We start from the raw sequence: 18,986 nt of genomic DNA, 5'->3' as shown, positions 1-18,986 counted from the left end.
AAACAAAGCTTTTTGAGGAATAGAGACCTTCAGAAATGTTTTCATACCCCTTGACTTATTCCACCATTTTGTTGTGTTACAGTACAGCCTGAATTCAAAATGGGTGAAAATACATTTTTTTCCTCACCCATCTACACAAAATAACCCATAATGACAGTGAAAACAAGGTTTATATATATTTTTTGCAATTTTATTGAAAATAAAATACAGAAATATGTCATTTACATACATGTACGGGATGTCACTCTCCTTGACTCCCACTGAGCCATAGATACAGTCAGCACAGTAGTCAGTCTGAGGAGAGGAGAGACAGGGTTTGGCTTCAGATAAGGATCGCCAAATGCCAAAATGAAGGTTGCAAATATTCTGGTAACTGTCACAACATTCCCAGGTTTTCCAGAAATCCTAGTTGGTGGATTATGGATTCCTGGGTAATTCCTTCCCGATTCAGGGAATCTTCCATCCAGGATATGTGGAAAACCTGGGATTTTTGGGAAAGTTATCAGAATTTTGCAACCCTAGCCAAAATGAATTATTCCTCGCACTAGAGGGCCATCCGATCCATGTAATATTCAGTGTGGAATCTAGATTAGTGCATCTGTAACAGAGTTGGTTTATGGGACCCAACTTGTGTGATAAATAACCTCGTCTGATACCTGAAGCTCCCTGAGCTATTGCCTTGACTTTAGCAAAGCCGTATAACACTGTCGTGTGGTTCGAATCCCCGGCGGTTACATCCATAGAGATGTATAGAGATCGCAATGTTGTATCTGTCCCCATTAGGACATCTGTGAGTGCAAGAGCAGCTTCATTGAAGTAGTGCATTTTCTTCTTCTACTAATTGTATGAGTTAGTAAACAAACTGAAAGGGTGCATACTGCCCCCTGGAGGGTGTTGTCTGAACAGGTATAAAAGACAAGGGTGGTGATTTACTATCATCTGCAGCTATGGAATGTTTGCTCACGAGTATAATTCATTGGCTGATTCCTCCTAATGACCTGGATGGAATTATGTGATCCCTCCTTAACCCATAGGAAGTCCCATCAAGTTGATAACTTCAAAATGGTGGAAGTCCTCAATGGCGCTGCCCATGATAAAACAAAGCTTTTTGGGGCACTAGAGACCTTCAGAAATGTTTTCATACCCCTTGACTTATTCCACCATTTTGTTGTGTTACAGTACAGCCTGAATTCAAAATGGATGAAAAAACATTTTTTTTCCCTCACCCATCTACACAAAATAACCCATAATGACAGTGAAAACAAGGTTTATATATATTTTTTGCAATTTTATTGAAAAACGAAATACAGAAATACAGAAATATCTCATTTACAATACATGTTAGAATAAGCTTTGGCAGTGATGAGTCGAAAGTCTTGAAGACGTTTGAACACCTGGATTGAACAATATTTGCACATTTTAATTTTTTTAACTCTTCAAGCTCCAGTTGGTTGTCGATCATTGGTAGACAGCCATTTTCAAGTCTTGCCATAGGTTTTCAAGTAGGTTTTAAGTCAAAACTGTAACTAGGACACTCAGGAGCATTCAAAGTAATCTTGGTAACCAACTGCAGTGTATATTTGGCCTTGTGTTTTAGGATATTGTCCTGCTGAAAGGTACATTTGAAAGGTGAATTTGTCTCTCAGTGTTCGAAAGCAGACTGAACCAGGTTTTCCTCTAGGATTTTGCCTGTGCTTAGCTCTATTCCATTTTTTTTAATGCTCAAAAACGTCCTAGCCATTGCTGATGACAAGCATACCCATAACATGATGCAGCCACCGTGCTTAGAAATATGAGGAGTGGTACTCAGTGTTGTGTTGGATTTGCCCTAAACATAACACTTTTATATCCTGAGATTAATTGTATGTGTGGGATACAGAGATGAGGTCGTCATTTAAAAATATTAAGTGAAACAATATTATTGCACACAGAGTGAGTCCATGCAACTTATTATGTGACTTGTTAAGCACATTTTCTGTCACAACAGATTTTGACCATGTCAGCTCGGGGACTCGATCCAAATGTATTTATAAAGCCCTTCGTACATCAGCTGATGTCTCAAAGTGCTGTACAGAAACCCAGCCTAAAACCCCAAACAGCAAGTAATGCAGGTGTTGAAGCACAGTGGCTAGGAAAAACTCCCTAGAAAGGCCAAAACCTAGGATGAAACCTAGAGAGGAACCAGGCTATGAGAGGTGGCCAGTCCTCTTCTGGCTGTGCCGGGTGGAGATTAGAAACCTAGAGAGGAACCAGGCTATGAGAGGTGGCCAGTCCTCTTCTGGCTGTGTCGGGTGGAGATTATAACAGAACATGGCCAAGATGTTAAAATGTTCATAAATGACCAGCAAGGTCAAATAATAATAATCACAGTAGTTGTAGAGGGTGCAACAGGTCAGCACCTCAGGAGTAAATGTCAGTTGGCTTTTCATAGCCGGTCATTAAGAGTATCTCTACCACTCCTGCTGTCTCTAGAGTTGAAAACAGCAGGTCTGGGACAGGTAGCACGTCCGCTGAACAGGTCAGGGTTCCATAGCCGCAGGCGGTACACCAAATAGAAAAGAGTAAAGGGCCAAGAGTGCTGCCCTGCGGTACACCACCCTTTACATGTTTAACATTAGAGAGGCTTCCATTAACTTATTTGGGCTGGGGGCAGTACTGAGTAGCTTGGATGAATAAGGTGCCCAGAGTAAACTGCCTGCTACTCAGGCCCAGTTCCCACTTCCTGGTTGGATTCTTTCTCAAGTTCTTGGCTTAAGTTCTGTTATACTCACAGACATCATTCAAACAGTTTTAGAAACTTCAGAGTGTTTTCTATCCCAATCTACTAATTATATGCATATTCTTTTTTATTTATTTTTTTATTTCACCTTTATTTAAACCGGGTAGGCTAGTTGAGAACACCTTTATTTAACCAGGTAGGCTAGTTGATATCAGCTGATGTAGAAGGGCTATATAAATAAATTTGATTTGAGACAAACACAGAGTTACACATGGAGTAAACAATTAACAAGTCAATAACACAGAGAAAAAAAGGGGAGTCTATATACAATGTGTGCAAAAGGCATGAGGAGGTAGGCGAATAATTACAATATTGCAGATTAACAATGGAGTGATAAATGATAATGTACAGGTAGAGATATTGGTGTGCAAAAGAGCAGAAAAGTAAATAAATAAAAACTGTGGGGATGAGGTAGGTGAAAATGGGTGTGCTTATTTACCAATAGATTATGTACAGCTGCAGCGATCGGTTAGCTGCTCAGCTAGCTGATGTTTGAAGTTGGTGAGGGAGATAAAAGTCTCCAACTTCAGCGATTTTTGCAATTCGTTCCAGTCACAGGCAGCAGAGTACTGGAACGAAAGGCGGCCGAACGAATTCTAGCTTTTAGGACTGAGTATCAGGCAGTTAACTCTGGGCACCTTTTTATCCAAGCTACTCAATACTGCCCCCCTGTCCCAAAGAAGTTAATTTGTTAAATTCCATCTGGTCAAACACCATTTTTTCCAAAAGTTTGCTAAGCTTTGGCAGCAAGCTGATTGTTGTTAGAACAAGTAAAGGGTGCTTTACCATTATCAGGTAATGAAATTACTTTGGCTTCCCTTCAGGCATGAGGACAATCTTTTTGTAAATCCAAACTTTTGCCTCTAAGCCGACAGGACCAATGGTGCCTACTATCAATAGTAAAGAACTGCAGCCCGCAATTTGGTGCGTTCCTGCATCCTGAACGCCTCCCCTCAAGCATCCCATTACTTCCTTCATGTACCCCCAACAACCCCTCAATAACCCCATCAGCTCCTGCATTTACTAGTGTGTGGAACAATTTTATTTGATATCCTGCATCTATGTTCTACACCACACTTCCCTTCACCAAAGCTTTATATCTTGTTGCTATTTTCACTAGCAGGGAGCTGGCAGCAGATGGTGTAGTTGTGCCTTTATTGGTCTCAAGGTCACTGCAGCAAACAGTCATGGAGGATGGATGGTCGTGATACTGTAGCATGGCCATCTGGCTCTGCTCTGCCTGACAGTAGTAAGTTGCATCACATCACTCTCTCGATTCCTCGCACCCTCTCTTCTTGCATTGTTCTCGGAATCCCATTGGAGAAGAAGGGGCGAGGAGAGGGACCTTGGACCTTCTACTCAAGTACAGTTGAAGAGGAAGAGAGGAGGCTAGGTGAGAGGAGTCAAGGTGATAGGATGCGAGGAGAGAGGAGGCAAAGAGAGAGGATGTGAGGAGAGAGGAGGTGAGGAGAGATGAGGGGAGGAGAGAGGAGGCAAGGAGGGAGGATGCGAAGAATCACAGAAAGACAAATTGAGGTAGAGCCTGAAGTAAGCTGCATCACAGCATGATCAGCATCACAGCTGAATGACAGTAGATGATCCATGATCAGCATCATAGACAGCTCAGCTCAGCCTCAGTGAGGAGGAGAACCACTATAACCCTACTGCCTTTCACACATCAGCTAGCAATACATGATTCAGCCAGGAAATTCCTCTTCACAAAATGGAGGTCCAGCCTCTGAACTGTCACTGTGTGTAGATCCTTTATTCACCATGGTCTGGCCCCTTCTGGCTCTCTATGGTCGGCTTCAGCAGCACGACAGTAGGCTGGGCATGATCATAGCTCAGCTGCATGATAGTAGGCTGGGCATGATCACAGCTCAGCTGCATGACAGTAGGCTGGGCATGAACACAGCTCAGCTGCAAGACAGTAGGCTGGGCATGATCACAGCTCAGCTGCAATGATAGTAGGCTGGGCATGATCACAGCTCAGCTGCATGACAGTAGGCTGGGCATGAACACAGCTCAGCTGCAAGACAGTAGGCTGGGCATAATCACAGCTCAGCTGCATGATAGTAGGCTGGGCATGATCACAGCTGCATGACAGTAGGCTGGGCATGATCACAGCTCAGCTGCATGATAGTAGGCTGGGCATGATCACAGCTCAGCTGCATGATAGTAGGCTGGGCATGAACACAGCTCAGCTGCATGACAGTAGGCTGGGCATGAACACAGCTCAGCTGCAAGACAGTAGGCTGGGCATAATCACAGCTCAGCTGCATGATAGTAGGCTGGGCATGATCACAGCTCAGCTGCATGACAGTAGGCTGGGCATGATCACAGCTCAGCTGCATGACAGTAGGCTGGGCATGATCACAGCTCAGCTGCATGACAGTAGGCTGGGCATGAACACAGCTCAGCTGCAAGACAGTAGGCTGGGCATGATCACAGCTCAGCTGCAATGATAGTAGGCTGGGCATGATCACAGCTCAGCTGCATGACAGTAGGCTGGGCATGAACACAGCTCAGCTGCAAGACAGTAGGCTGGGCATAATCACAGCTCAGCTGCATGATAGTAGGCTGGGCATGATCACAGCTCAGCTGCATGACAGTAGGCTGGGCATGAACACAGCTCAGCTGCATGATAGTAGGCTGGGCATGATCACAGCTCAGCTGCATGACAGTAGGCTGGGCATGATCACAGCTCAGCTGCATGACAGTAAGCTGGGCATGATCACAGCTCAGCTGCAAGACAGTAGGCTGGTCATGATCACAGCTGCATGGCAGTAGGCTGGTCATGATCACAGCTGCATGACAGTAGGCTGGTCATGATCACAGCTACATGGCAGTAGGCTGGTCATGATCACAGCTACATGGCAGTAGGCTGGTCATGATCACAGCTACATGGCAGTAGGCTGGTCATGATCACAGCTGCATGGCAGTAGGCTGGTCATGATCACAGCTACATGGCAGTAGGCTGGTCATGATCACAGCTGCATGGCAGTAGGCTGGTCATGATCACAGCTCAGCTCCAGTGAGGAAGAGAACCATAGAAGGGAAAACACACTACGGGGACAGAGATGGGTTTAATGTAGTGAGTGCGCATGATGATTCATCCATGAAATCCTCTTCAAAACAATGCTTGGCAGATCTCCTGAATAGAATAGCATAATCATACGAACGTCATAAATAATCGTCAGGTCTCATAATTTAATGTAATATAATATATAATAATATAATAATATATAATAATAATATAATAATAATATAATAATATATAATAATATAATAATATATAATAATAATATAATAATATAATAATAATTTAATATAATAATAATATAATAATAATATAATAATAATAATAATAATAATAATATAATATATATAATAATAATATAATAATATATAATAATATAATAATAATATAATAATATAATAATATAATAATAATATAATAATATATAATAATATAATAATAATATAATAATATAATAATAATATAATAATAATATAATAATATATAATAATATAATAATAATATAATAATATAATAATAATAATAATATATAATATATAATAATAATATAATAATATATAATAATAATATAATAATATAATAATAATATAATAATAATATAATAATATAATAATATAATAATAATATAATAATAATATAATAATAATATATAATAATATAATAATATAATAATAATATAATAATAATATAATAATAATATAATAATATATAATAATATAATAATAATATAATAATATAATAATAATATAATAATAATATAATAATAATATAATAATATATAATAATATAATAATATATAATAATAATATAATATATGCCATTTAGCAGACGCTTTTATCCAAAGCGACTTACAGTCATGTGTGCATACATTCTACGTATGGGTGGTCCCGGGGATCGAACCCACTACCCTGGCGTTACAAGCGCCATGCTCTACCAACTGAGCTACAGAAGGACCAACTGAGCTACATCATGCATTCACATGATACCCTGTACACATTATACTTTGCATGTGAAATGTTGTCCTATAGTGAAACTATAATTTATTTATTTTTTACAAGGCCTAGTTTGGATTAGGAAGATTTTCCACAGTAGTCTATAAACATCTTTATGACAAGTGAATGGGAGTAGAGTCCACTCCTTTATTAGAATCAATAGCGTTATATGGGAGACCTGTAATGAAGGCGGTACTAGATGTATAGACTGTTACGTAATAAATACATCACTATGTTAATATACTTCTGGGAGGAAAACGTTAACATTAGTACAGTCTATCAAGCAGCATAAACTCTCTACCCCACACAGTGAGTGAAATGACGTGCCTCGCCCTCATTTGGACCCGGGCCTAGGACACTGAAACAAACACAGGCTGCAAACTGACGTTGAGGCAACAACAACAAAAAAAGCTGCGTCGATCTAACGAACCATCCTGTGTCGTTGTAGAGATCCGCATCTGATATGATCTCTGCACGTATTCAAAATATGCATCGTCACATCGCCCTTTTCCTTGCCCGCTCGTGTTGGATCAATTCAACAACTTGTAGCCTTTACATTTCTTCTGCACTTGTGTTTTTTTATAGGCATGTTATCCTTTACGTTTGAGGGGTGATGCTGGAGTATAGAAACCTCCGCATCCTTTCTCTAATCTAATTGCCAGTCTTGGCATCGCTTGTGAACGTGCAGTCCGACTCGCACCCTCCTGCCACGTGGTTCCCATCCCAGCCAATCAAACGGCGAGGAAGAATGTCTTCCTGATTCGGTCCATTTATCAGCATCGCGGACTGGTGACGACCGCCTTCTCTGTCGACCGAACGAGAGACAACACTACCCCTGCACACAGTTAGGCCAGATAAAGGTAAGATGAAGCCCTTCTATTTTCTATTCTTTTGCGGAATTCGTAGATTTTTTTTTTGTAATGACTATAATTGTCTCAAATCGTATAAAATATCCGCTACTTTTGCATTATTTGTCTGATGCCATTGTAGACCCTACATTATTTCCCCGTTATCGTATCATCAGAAATGCAAAGTGGTCTCATAAAGTGTTATAAATTTGTCTTTTGCCTTTTCTTTTTCAAGCTATTAATGACTTTCCTAGTTAAATAAAGGTAAAATAAATTAATGACATGATGGTGCCTGGCCACGGTTTGCAGCTTGGTAGCTTGTCTATTTTTAACCCGTCCCGTCAGCTGGCGAGATGTCACTCCATTTAGAAACGGCAGTGAGGGGGAAATGAAAAGGCGTCAAGTTGCAACCACACAGCTAGATAACAGTGTTTTATCACTACTGGACTACTCTGCCACACCTTCCTGTGCCCTTTTCCACAGGCAAAGGCATTTCACTGTTCATTCAGTGCTTGTCATGCAGGTAGCCTAGTGCTTTAGTGCTTTTGGCCAAGTAACCGAAAGGTCGGCAGGTTCGAATCCCCCGAGCCGGCAAGGTGGACATAACTGCTGTTCTGCCCTTGAGAATGGCAGTTATACCTCAACAAGTGCTCCGATGGCGCCTATGACGTGGACGTGGATTAAGGCAGCCTCCCTGCACCTCTCTGATTCAGAGGGGTTGGGTTGGATGTAGAAGACACATTTTCAGATGAATGCATTCAGTTGTGCAACTGACTAGGTAACCCCATTTCCCCGTTCACTTCTATGCAGTGAACTACAGGCCAACTACCAGTTTCTGACTGACATGGTGGACAGAATATTAAATGTAGCAATCTGTTGCAGATACAATGTAGCCAACTGTGGTTACTTTGTTGTTCCCTTTCAGAGGTGCTAAGAAATCAATGTTTCCATTGCACACGCAAAGATAAATGTTTAACAAATAGAAATTAAACTATTTATTTTAAGTGAATCATTAAACTAGGGGAGAAAACACAGCAAAAAAAATACTTATTGTCATACCCAGAGATAAATACATCAAAACGGGCGAAGGAACAAAGCTGAATTAAATACTTGAATGTCAAGTCTTTTATTATTTATTTCAGTGTGAGGAAGCCATTTTATGGAAGCCATTTTATAGAAGCCATTTTATGGAAGCCATTTTATAGAAGCCGTTTTATAGAAGCCATTTTATAGAAGCCATTTTATAGAAGCCGTTTTATAGAAGCCATTTTATAGAAGCCATTTTATAGAAGCCATTTTATAGAAGCCGTTTTATAGAAGCCATTTTATAGAAGCCATTTTATAGAAGCCATTTTATAGAAGCCGTTTTATAGAAGCCATTTTATAGAAGCCGTTTTATAGAAGCCATTTTATAGAAGCCTATCAGCAGGTTCAACTCTGTCTTCTCTGCACACTGAGACGACAGGGAAAAACCCCATTGCCGTTATACGTGTTAACTACATGTTATAAGTAATGTGTTATAGCTGTGTTGTCGTAGCTACCACACAAATTACGTTCTGTTTCTTTCAAATGTCAGGTGACATTAGGTGTTTTTGTTGCCCAACTGTAGGCTAAAACTTGAGTCCTGACCAGTGTTGTGAGTGCTATAGAGAAGACGATCCAGTCTGTGTGCATTTATGCTTCTGTTTATGTGGGTTGACATTGGCCCTTCTTCTCCATCTCTGTGCTTTGTCATCCAATGGAAAGTTTCCATATCGTGGACATTTAACACCTGACCATTTTCCGTTGTTCCAGTAAGGGGTCGGGTTGATGGAGTGTGTCTGTCTGGTTTTAGTGGCTTAAAGGCTGGAACATGGGGCTTCATTCATCAGGGAAAGTCCGATAAAACCGATAAACAGAAAATCCATAGTCTGTGTGCAGAACAGTCTAGTACAGACAAGGGTAGGGCCTCGATCTGGTCTAAAATCAAATAAAAAGACAGTGATTTTAAAATCTATCACTCATGTTATGTATTGGAGAACACAGTCCATTTCACCTGGGGCATCTGCAAAAAAATACTGAATATAGAGCCTCGATCTGGTCTAAAATCTCTATTCTCCAAACATGTTTGAAATGTGTGGTGCTAACTGGGATGTTTCATAGTAGGGTAATATTTGGGACATTACAGACTTCACCATAAAGGTATACTAAGTTCTGAAATGGCGTTGAACCAAAAGTACACGTCGTTCTGTAGTTCCCCTGTAAAGTGGGTACATGTACCTGCCAAAGCCGAGGCAATGTCATATGTAGTCAGCTAGTAATTTGCTTTGTCATATTGGGCGAAAAAAAATGCTTGGATGCAGCATGCAGCAATTGATTTAGGCCTACGACAAAACATGATTCAGCAGAAAGCATTGGTGAAGTAACATGTCAGGCAAAGTCTGCATCTTAACCCAGGGGTCATTTGACCAAGTCATGCTGCAGAGATCGATGCTTCAGCCCCGTGGAGCCCCACCCATACATATTTTACAAGGACGCACCCATGCTTTGGCAAAACGCAGACTGCAGCAGAGGTTGTGTAGAGGTTGTGCTGACATGGCATGACATTGTCTACAGGTCTGGCTTCTCATTTCCCCATAGCAGTGGGTACATAGGTACAGTGGGTACATAGGTACAGTGGGTACATAGGTACAGTGGGTACAGTGGGTACATAGGTACAGTGGGTACATAGGTACAGTGGGTACATGGGTACAGTGGGTACATGGGTACAGTGGGTACATGGGTACATAGGTACAGTGGGTACATGGGTACAGTGGGTACATGGGTACAGTGGGTACATGGGTACAGTGGGTACATGGGTACAGTGGGTACATGGGTACAGTGGGTACAGTGGGTACATGGGTACAGTGGGTACATGGGTACAGTGGGTACATGGGTACAGTGGGTACATAGGTACAGTGGGTACATAGGTACAGTGGGTACATAGGTACAGTGGGTACATAGGTACAGTGGGTACATGGGTACAGTGGGTACATGGGTACAGTGGGTACATGGGTACAGTGGGTACATGGGTACAGTCCGTGGACTTTCATGTTGACTTTATGCTTTTGTTTTTTTTATACCTTTAACTTTTCTGTTTTATACTGTTGAATTCTGTCATTGAGCATTTCAAATATTGACAAATTTCTGTCCTGACTCGCTGTCACGACTTCAGACCTCGATCCTCACTGAGGGCTGGTCTTCAACATTTACCTCTACCCCATCCTCCTTTCTCTCCTCTCTCCCATCCTCCTCTCTCTCCCATGTTGACTTTCCCATCCCATTTTCTCTCCCATCTCTTTTTCCCATCCCACCTCTCCCAACTTCTCCCATCCTCCTTTTATCCCCTCTCTGAATTCTGTCATTCTCTCATTTCTCCCCTCTCTGACAAATTTCAGTCTCTCCCACTCGTCTCTCCCACGTCTCTCCCAGTCTCTCCCCCTCCTCGTCTCTCCCATCCTCCTCGTCTCTCCCATCCTCACTGTCTCTCCCATCCTCCTCGTCTTCCCAACGTCTCTCCCATCCTCCTCGTCTCTCCCATCCTCCTCCTTTCCTCTCTCTCCCATCCTCCTCGTCTCTCCCATCCCATCCCTCGTCTCTCCCATCCTCCTCGTCTCTCCCATCCTCCTCGTCTCTCCCATCCTCCTCGTCTCTCCCATCCTCCTCGTCTCTCCCATCCTCCTCGTCTCTCCCATCCTCCTCGTCTCTCCCATCCTCCCGTCTCTCCCATCCTCCTCTCTCTCCCATCCTCCTCTCTCTCCCATCCTCCTCTCTCTCCCATCCTCCTCTCTCTCCCATCCTCCTCGTCTCTCCCATCCTCCTCGTCTCTCCCATCCTCCGTCTCTCCCTCTCCCTCCTCCTCGTCTCTCCCATCCTCCTCGTCTCTCCCATCCTCCTCGTCTCTCCCATCCTCCTCGTCTCTCCCATCCTCCTCGTCTCTCCCATCCTCCTCGTCTCTCCCATCCTCCTTTCTCTCCCATCCTCTTCTTTCTCTCCCATCCTCTTCTTTCTCTCCCATCCTCTTCTTTCTCTCCCATCCTCTTCTTTCTCTCCCATCCTCTTCTTTCTCTCCCATCCTCTTCTTTCTCTCCCATCCTCTTCTTTCTCTCCCATCCTCTTCTTTCTCTCCCATCCTCTTCTTTCTCTCCCATCCTCTTCTCCCATTCCTCTCTCTCCCATCCTCTGTCTCTCCCATCCTCTTCTGTCTCTCCCATCCTCTTCTCCTCATCTCTCTCCCATCTCTCTCTCTCTTTCTCCTCTCTCTCTCTCTCTCTCCATCTCTCTCTCTCTCTCTCTCTCATCCTCTCTCTCTCTCTCTCTCTCTCTCTCTCTCTCTCTCTCTCTCTCTCTCTCTCTCTCTCTCTCATCTCTCTCTCTCTCTCTCTCTCTCTCTCTCTCTCTCTCATCTCTCTCTCTCTCTCTCTCTCTCTCTCTCTCTCTCTCTCTCTCTCTCTCTCTCTCATCCTCTCTCTCTCTCTCTCTCTCTCTCTCTCTCTCTCTCATCTCTCTCTCTCTCTCTCTCTCTCTCTCTCTCATCCTCTTCCTTACTTGTCTCTCCTCTCTTCTCTCCTCTGTAGTTCCAGAACCATGTCCATCCTGAAGATTCACTCTCTCTGAGATCTCCTCTCTCTCTCTCTCTCTCTCTCTCTCTCTCCTCTCTCTCTGAAACTCTCTCTCTCTCTCTCTCTCTCATCCTCTCTCTCTCTCTCTCTCTCTCTCATCCTCTTCCTTACTTGTCTCTCCTCTCTTCTCTCCTAGTAGTTCCAGAACCATGTCCATCCTGAAGATTCACGCTTTTTTCTCTGTAGGAAACCCCACCGTGGGTTCAACCTGTTCTCAAGAAAGGTAAGAGATAATACTAGAGCAGGACTATCTGTAAACTTTGTTCTCTGTAGGGTCAGGGTTCAACTTTGTTCTCTGTAGGGTCAGGGTTCAACTTTGTTCTCTGTAGGGTCAGGGTTCAACTTTGTTCTCTGTAGGGTCAGGGTTCAACTTTGTTCTCTGTAGGGTCAGGGTTCAACTTTGTTCTCTGTAGGGTCAGGGTTCAACTTTGTTCTCTGTAGGGTCAGGGTTCAACTTTGTTCTCTGTAGGGTCAGGGTTCAACTTTGTTCTCTGTAGGGTCAGGGTTCAACTTTGTTCTCTGTAGGGTCAGGGTTCAACTTTGGGTTCATGTTGTCCATAGCACAATTCTCTCTAAGGGGGCCAGTTTTCATAGTTTAAGCAACATTGCATGCATGCACATTGCCTAGGATATATTTAGCAACTGTCTGCGGTTATCAGATTTAGGATAAAGCATTGCTAATTATGGAACACCGTTTGGGTCTTTTGATGTAAAAAATCTCTCTCCCATCCTCCACGTCAAATAACATCATTTGTCCCGTTTAAATAAGCTTGTTGGCCAATCAGAACCTGCATATGACTACACAATCATTTAACACGTTCGTCACTTTTTTTAAAACGTAGCTATTGAACATTGATTACACTATCACTCAAAATGTCATATGTCACAGCGATTGACCGATGGGGTATGCTTTGTTGCTGGTAAAGTTTTGTCTCGTGCACCTTCCGCATGAGCTGAGACACTCTTCCCACAAGCTCTGGACGGTGCTGGTCAGAAACGAAGCTAGCTAGCTGATGGATGCAAACAATGTCCTTCTCCAAAAACATAGCAAAACGACATCATCTGTTTCAGTAGCTATAGTTAGCTAGCTAACGATCTAGCTAGGTGTCATCATCTGTTTCAGTAGCTATAGTTAGCTAGCTAACGATCTAGCTAGGTGTCATCATCTGTTTCAGTAGCTATAGTTACCTAGCTAACGATCTAGCTAGGTGTCATCATCTGTTTCAGTAGCTATAGTTACCTAGCTAACGATCTAGCTAGGTGTCATCATCTGTTTCAGTAGCTATAGTTAGCTAGCTAACGATCTAGCTAGGTGTCATCATCTGTTTCAGTAGCTATTGTTAGCTAGCTAACGATCTAGCTAGGTGTCATCATCTGTTTCAGTAGCTATAGTTAGCTAGCTAACGATCTAGCTAGGTGTCATCATCTGTTTCAGTAGCTATAGTTAGCTAGCTAACGATCTAGCTAGGTGTCATCATCTGTTTCAGTAGCTATAGTTAGCTAGCTAACGATCTAGCTAGGTGTCATCATCTGTTTCAGTAGCTATTGTTAGCTAGCTAACGATCTAGCTAGGTGTCATCATCTAAAATACCCATCGTTTATAAGACAGTTCGTAATTTGATTAATGATGGTCAAACCCATCTATGTGAAGCTAGCCACAGTAAGGATTAGCCACAATATTGACATTTGCGGTTCGCCTTCAAAATAAAAGTTGCTTTATTGAAAGCGATGCAAATTAATACAAATAGTGGAATCATTCCATAATGCAATAGGTTGGAATGTTGTTATATAAATTCAAAAAAATAATATAATTTGTTAATTGGACAAAAATCTGTTGAAATCACACTGTCTGTAATAGACTTTAGAATTTATATTTATTTCACTGTACAGCCTTATACCTATGGATTGTGGATCAATGACATGGGGCATCAGTCTTGAAACTAGCATAGGCAACAACAACAACTACCTGGACGGAAAACAGTGATGCACTTAACACACAACCCTGTCTTTGGGCATGTGGGGAAGGGTTCTTTAAATGTAACATCCAATCAAATTAGGTTTGAACGGCTCCCAGGGGCCCATTCAAACCGTTTTTGCAATAGAAAATTCTCCAGACCTCCAAGGAAGGTGTGACAACGACGTGATTTTGGAGGTATGGCAACACGAGGCTAGCTGCAGGCTAGTCCCTCTCTGACTGACAGAGTGAGTTAGCTCCAGGCTAGTCCCTCTCCTACTGACAGAGTGAGTTAGCTGCAGGCTAGTCCCTCTCCTACTGACAGAGTGAGTTAGCTGCAGGCTAGTCCCTCTCTGACTGACAGAGTGAGTTAGCTGCAGGCTAGTCCCTCTCTGACTGAGTGAGTTAGCTGCAGGCTAGTCCCTCTCTGACTGACAGAGTGAGTTAGCTCCAGGCTGGTCCCTCTCTGACTGACAGAGTGAGTTAGCTCCAGGCTAGTCCCTCTCTGACTGACAGAGTGAGTTAGCTCTAGGCTAGTCCCTCTCTGACTGACAGAGTGAGTTAGCTCCAGGCTAGTCCCTCTCTGACTGACAGAGTGAGTTAGCTCCAGGCTAGTCCCTCTCTGACTGACAGAGTGAGTTAGCTCCAGGCTAGTCCCTCTCCTACTGACAGAGTGAGTTAGCTCCAGGCTAGTCCCTCTCCTACTGACAGAGTGAGTTAGCTCCAGGCTAGTCCCTCTCCTACTGACAGAGTGAGTTAGCTCCAGGCTAGTCCCTCTCCTACTGACAGAGTGAGTTAACTCCAGGCTAGTCCCTCTCCTACTGACAGGACAGAGTGAGTTAGCTCCAGGCTAGTCCCTCTCCTACTGACAGGACAGAGTGAGTTAGCTCCAGGCTAGTCCCTCTCTGACTGACAGAGTGAGTTAGCTCCAGGCTAGTCCCTCTCTGACTGACAGAGTGAGTTAGCTCCAGGCTAGTCCCTTTCCCTCAGCCGGTTGCAGATACAATGTAGCCAACTGTGGTGACTTTGTTGTTCCCCTTCAGACATGTCGATGAAATCAATACTGCTATGTTTCCATTTGCACATCGACAATGGAATAGACATAGTGCACATTTACTAAAGATACATGTTTAAATAAATAGTTTAATTTCCTATCTGTTAGAGTTATTAAACTAGGTTGAACACACAGCAAAATATTTCTTGGCATACCCAGAGATAAATGAAAAACAGGCGAAAGCAAGAAGCTGAATTTAATACTTGAATATGTCTTTTATTATTTATTCAATTGCACAATACATTTTATTGTAGCTATTTAATCGTAGCCTGTCAGTAGGTTCTATCCCTCCATCTCCAATCTGACACTTCTGGTTCCCAAATGGCACCCTATTCCCTATATAGCGCACTACTTTTGCCTACTACTTTCAGTGCACCCCTATGAGCCCTGGTCAGAAGTAGTGCACTATATATTGAATGGGGTACTATTTGAGATGGAGTCGGACTCTGTAATACCTAGAGGCCTAAAAGAGGCCGGGTTAATACTTATTATAAACTGGGTGGTTCCAGCCCTGAATGCTGATTGGCTGACAGCTGTGGTATATCAGACCGTATTTCAAGGGGATTGCGAAACGTATATTTTTACAGCTCTAATTACGTTTGTAACCAGTTTATAATAGCAATAAGGCACCTCAGGGGTTTGTGGTAAGAACAGCCCTTTAACCGTGGTCTATTGGCCATATACCACACCCCCTCGTGGTAAGAACAGCCCTTAACCGTGGTCTATTGGCCATATACCACACCCCCTCGTGGTGAGAACAGCCCTTAACCCCTCGTGGTAAGAACAGCCCTTTAACCGTGGTCTATTGGCCATATACCACACCCCCTCGTGGTAAGAACAGCCCTTAACCCCCTCGTGGTAAGAACAGCCCTTAACCCCCTCATGGAAAGAACAGCCCTTAACCCCCTCGTGGTAAGAACAGCCCTTAACCGTGGTCTATTGGCCATATACCACACCCCCTCGTGGTAAGAACAGCCCTTAACCCTCTCGTGGTAAGAACATCCCTTAACCCTCTCGTGGTAAGAACATCCCTTAACCCTCTCGTGGTAAGAACATCCCTTAACCCTCTCGTGGTAAGAACATCCCTTAACCCTCTCGTGGTAAGAACATCCCTCAACCCTCTCGTGGTAAGAACAGCCCTCAACCCTCTCGTGGTAAGAACAGCCCTCAACCCTCTCGTGGTAAGAACAGCCCTCAACCCTCTCGTGGTAAGAACAGCCCTCAACCCCCTCGTGGTAAGAACAGCCCTCAACCCCTCGTGGTAAGAACAGCCCTCAACCCCTCGTGGTAAGAACAGCCCTCAACCCCTCGTGGTAAGAACAGCCCTCAACCCCTCGTGGTAAGAACAGCCCTCTAACCCCTCGTGGTAAGAACAGCCCTCAACCCCTCGTGGTAAGAACAGCCCTCAACCCCCTCGTGGTAAGAACAGCCCTCAACCCCCTCGTGGTAAGAACAGCCCTCAACCCCCTCGTGGTAAGAACAGCCCTCAACCCCCTCGTGGTAAGAACAGCCCTCAACCCCCTCGTGGTAAGAACAGCCCTCAACCCCCTCGTGGTAAGAACAGCCCTCAACCCCTCGTGGTAAGAACAGCCCTCAACCCCTCGTGGTAAGAACAGCCCTCAACCCCCTCGTGGTAAGAACAGCCCTCAACCCCCTCGTGGTAAGAACAGCCCTCAACCCCTCGTGGTAAGAACAGCCCTCAACCCCTCGTGGTAAGAACAGCCCTCAACCCCCGTGGTAAGAACAGCCCTCAACCCCCTCGTGGTAAGAACAGCCCTCAACCCATCTCGTGGTAAGAACAGCCCTCAACCCCTCGTGGTAAGAACAGCCCTCAACCCCCTCGTGGTAAGAACAGCCCTCAACCCCCTCGTGGTAAGAACAGCCCTCAACCCCTCGTGGTAAGAACAGCCCTCAACCCCTCGTGGTAAGAACAGCCCTCAACCCCTCGTGGTAAGAACAGCCCTCAACCCCCTCGTGGTAAGAACAGCCCTCAACCCCCTCGTGGTAAGAACAGCCCTCAACCCCCTCGTGGTAAGAACAGCCCTCAACCCCCTCGTGGTAAGAACAGCCCTCAACCCCCTCGTGCTTTATTGCTAAATTCTAATCCATCTTGTTAACCAGGAATTGGTCCTTTTTTTATACTCTTTTTTTTCCCCTGGGGGAATCACTGAAGTCCTCCAATACTCTTCTTCGTTGGAATCTTGAAGTCATATTTAAAGTGTTATTGATCATACAAGCACAGAACATGACAGACCTGTCATTTGTAATGGGATTACAATTCATTGGAAATCAATACCTTAACTTTCAAGATGTACTTAAAAAAATGTTTTTTTTTTTTTATCTCAACCAACCTAACAATATTCAACCAACTATGGGATATCCTGAATGGGATATCCTGAATGGGATGTCCTGAATGGGATATCCTGAATGGGATCGGGGTTCCCGCCGCCCTTGTTCAAGAGTGGAGTCCCCCTTTTTTGTCGTTCTGCTCCGTGGGCTGAAAACAAAGCAGTTATTTCAACTCAATGAATGAATGTCCAGAATGTTAATGAAGCTATCTGAATTAGGCCACCGAGGAAAGGGGTGGGGGGAGGGCGGAGGGGTTGAGAGAAGACATGTTGGATTTAACATGGGCTTGAAATCCCCCCCCCCCCCAAAAAAAGGGAACGCGTTTTCCATTTGTCTTGCTCTCTTTTGACAGTTTGTAGGAAGGTTGCTCCGTGCTCTAAGCTAGTAGCTTCACGGTTTCTAGTTTAGGATGGACCAGCCTGATTTGGCATTGGATGCGTCCCGAATGATGCCGTATTACCTTTATACTGCTCCAGAGCCCAAAGGGATTCCCATAGGGCTCTGTTCAAAAGAATGTCATTATGAAGAGAATAGAGGGCAATTCGGGATACACTTTGTGTTGTCTGCTGCTGTATAAATAGGATTGGATTGTTGGAGCATGTAGAGACGAGCCCCCCCCCACCCCCCCCAGATGTAATGTGTCTCTGCTATATAACACAAAAGGGGTTTGAATTACAGTCGTTACTAGACAGGCTGCATCGTCCTTGTGTTTTCTATTTTCAGATCCAGTACTAATCCTCTGGGATGAGAGTGTCTGTACTCACTGGAAATACTCTTTCAGTTTTCATCTATTTTGTTTAAACAATTTAGCTGCAGAGGTCAGAAGGGTCGGGATGGCAGCCGTCGAAACGCGTTCGTTTGTTCTGGTCTCTGCTGCTAAAAGAAACACATTCAATTCAAAACGTAAAACGTAAGAAGAAAAAATATTTCAGTGAGTCCCGTTTTTTTCCTTTCTTCAAGTATATATATATATTTTTTTTTTGTTAAAGTTTGAAATATCCAATAAATGTCCCACTTCATGATTGTGTCCCACTTGTTGTTGATTCTTCACAAAATAATACAGTTTTATATCTTTATGTTTGAAGCCTGAAATGTGGCAAAAGGTTGCAAAGTTCAAGGGGGCCGAATACTTTCGCAAGGCACTGTATATTATTTTTTTGAACCCGGCACCCAAAGACTTTTTGTTTCAACAAACATTTGAGCTGAGCTAATTTCTCTTTCTCTGAGAGTGACTGTCACGTCCTCCGATGGGGGTTTACAACCACAAAAATAACATATTAGTATTATTAGTATCATTAGTATCAAGTATTATTATTAGTATAAGTATTAT

The 18,986-nt window shown here is 43.5% G+C and overlaps 1 pseudogene; it reads left to right on the top strand.

Annotated features, from left to right (window-relative positions):
* The first annotated feature begins 12,478 nt into the window (after positions 1-12,478).
* Positions 12,479-18,986, top strand: part of LOC124045467 — a 30,069-nt pseudogene continuing 23,561 nt past the window's right edge.

This window comes from Oncorhynchus gorbuscha, linkage group LG10, assembly GCF_021184085.1.
Source record: "Oncorhynchus gorbuscha isolate QuinsamMale2020 ecotype Even-year linkage group LG10, OgorEven_v1.0, whole genome shotgun sequence".
NCBI classification, from domain to species: Eukaryota; Metazoa; Chordata; class Actinopteri; order Salmoniformes; family Salmonidae; genus Oncorhynchus; species Oncorhynchus gorbuscha.
The sequence above is the reverse complement of the archived record's forward strand: the minus strand, read 5'-3'. Positions and strand labels throughout refer to the sequence as shown.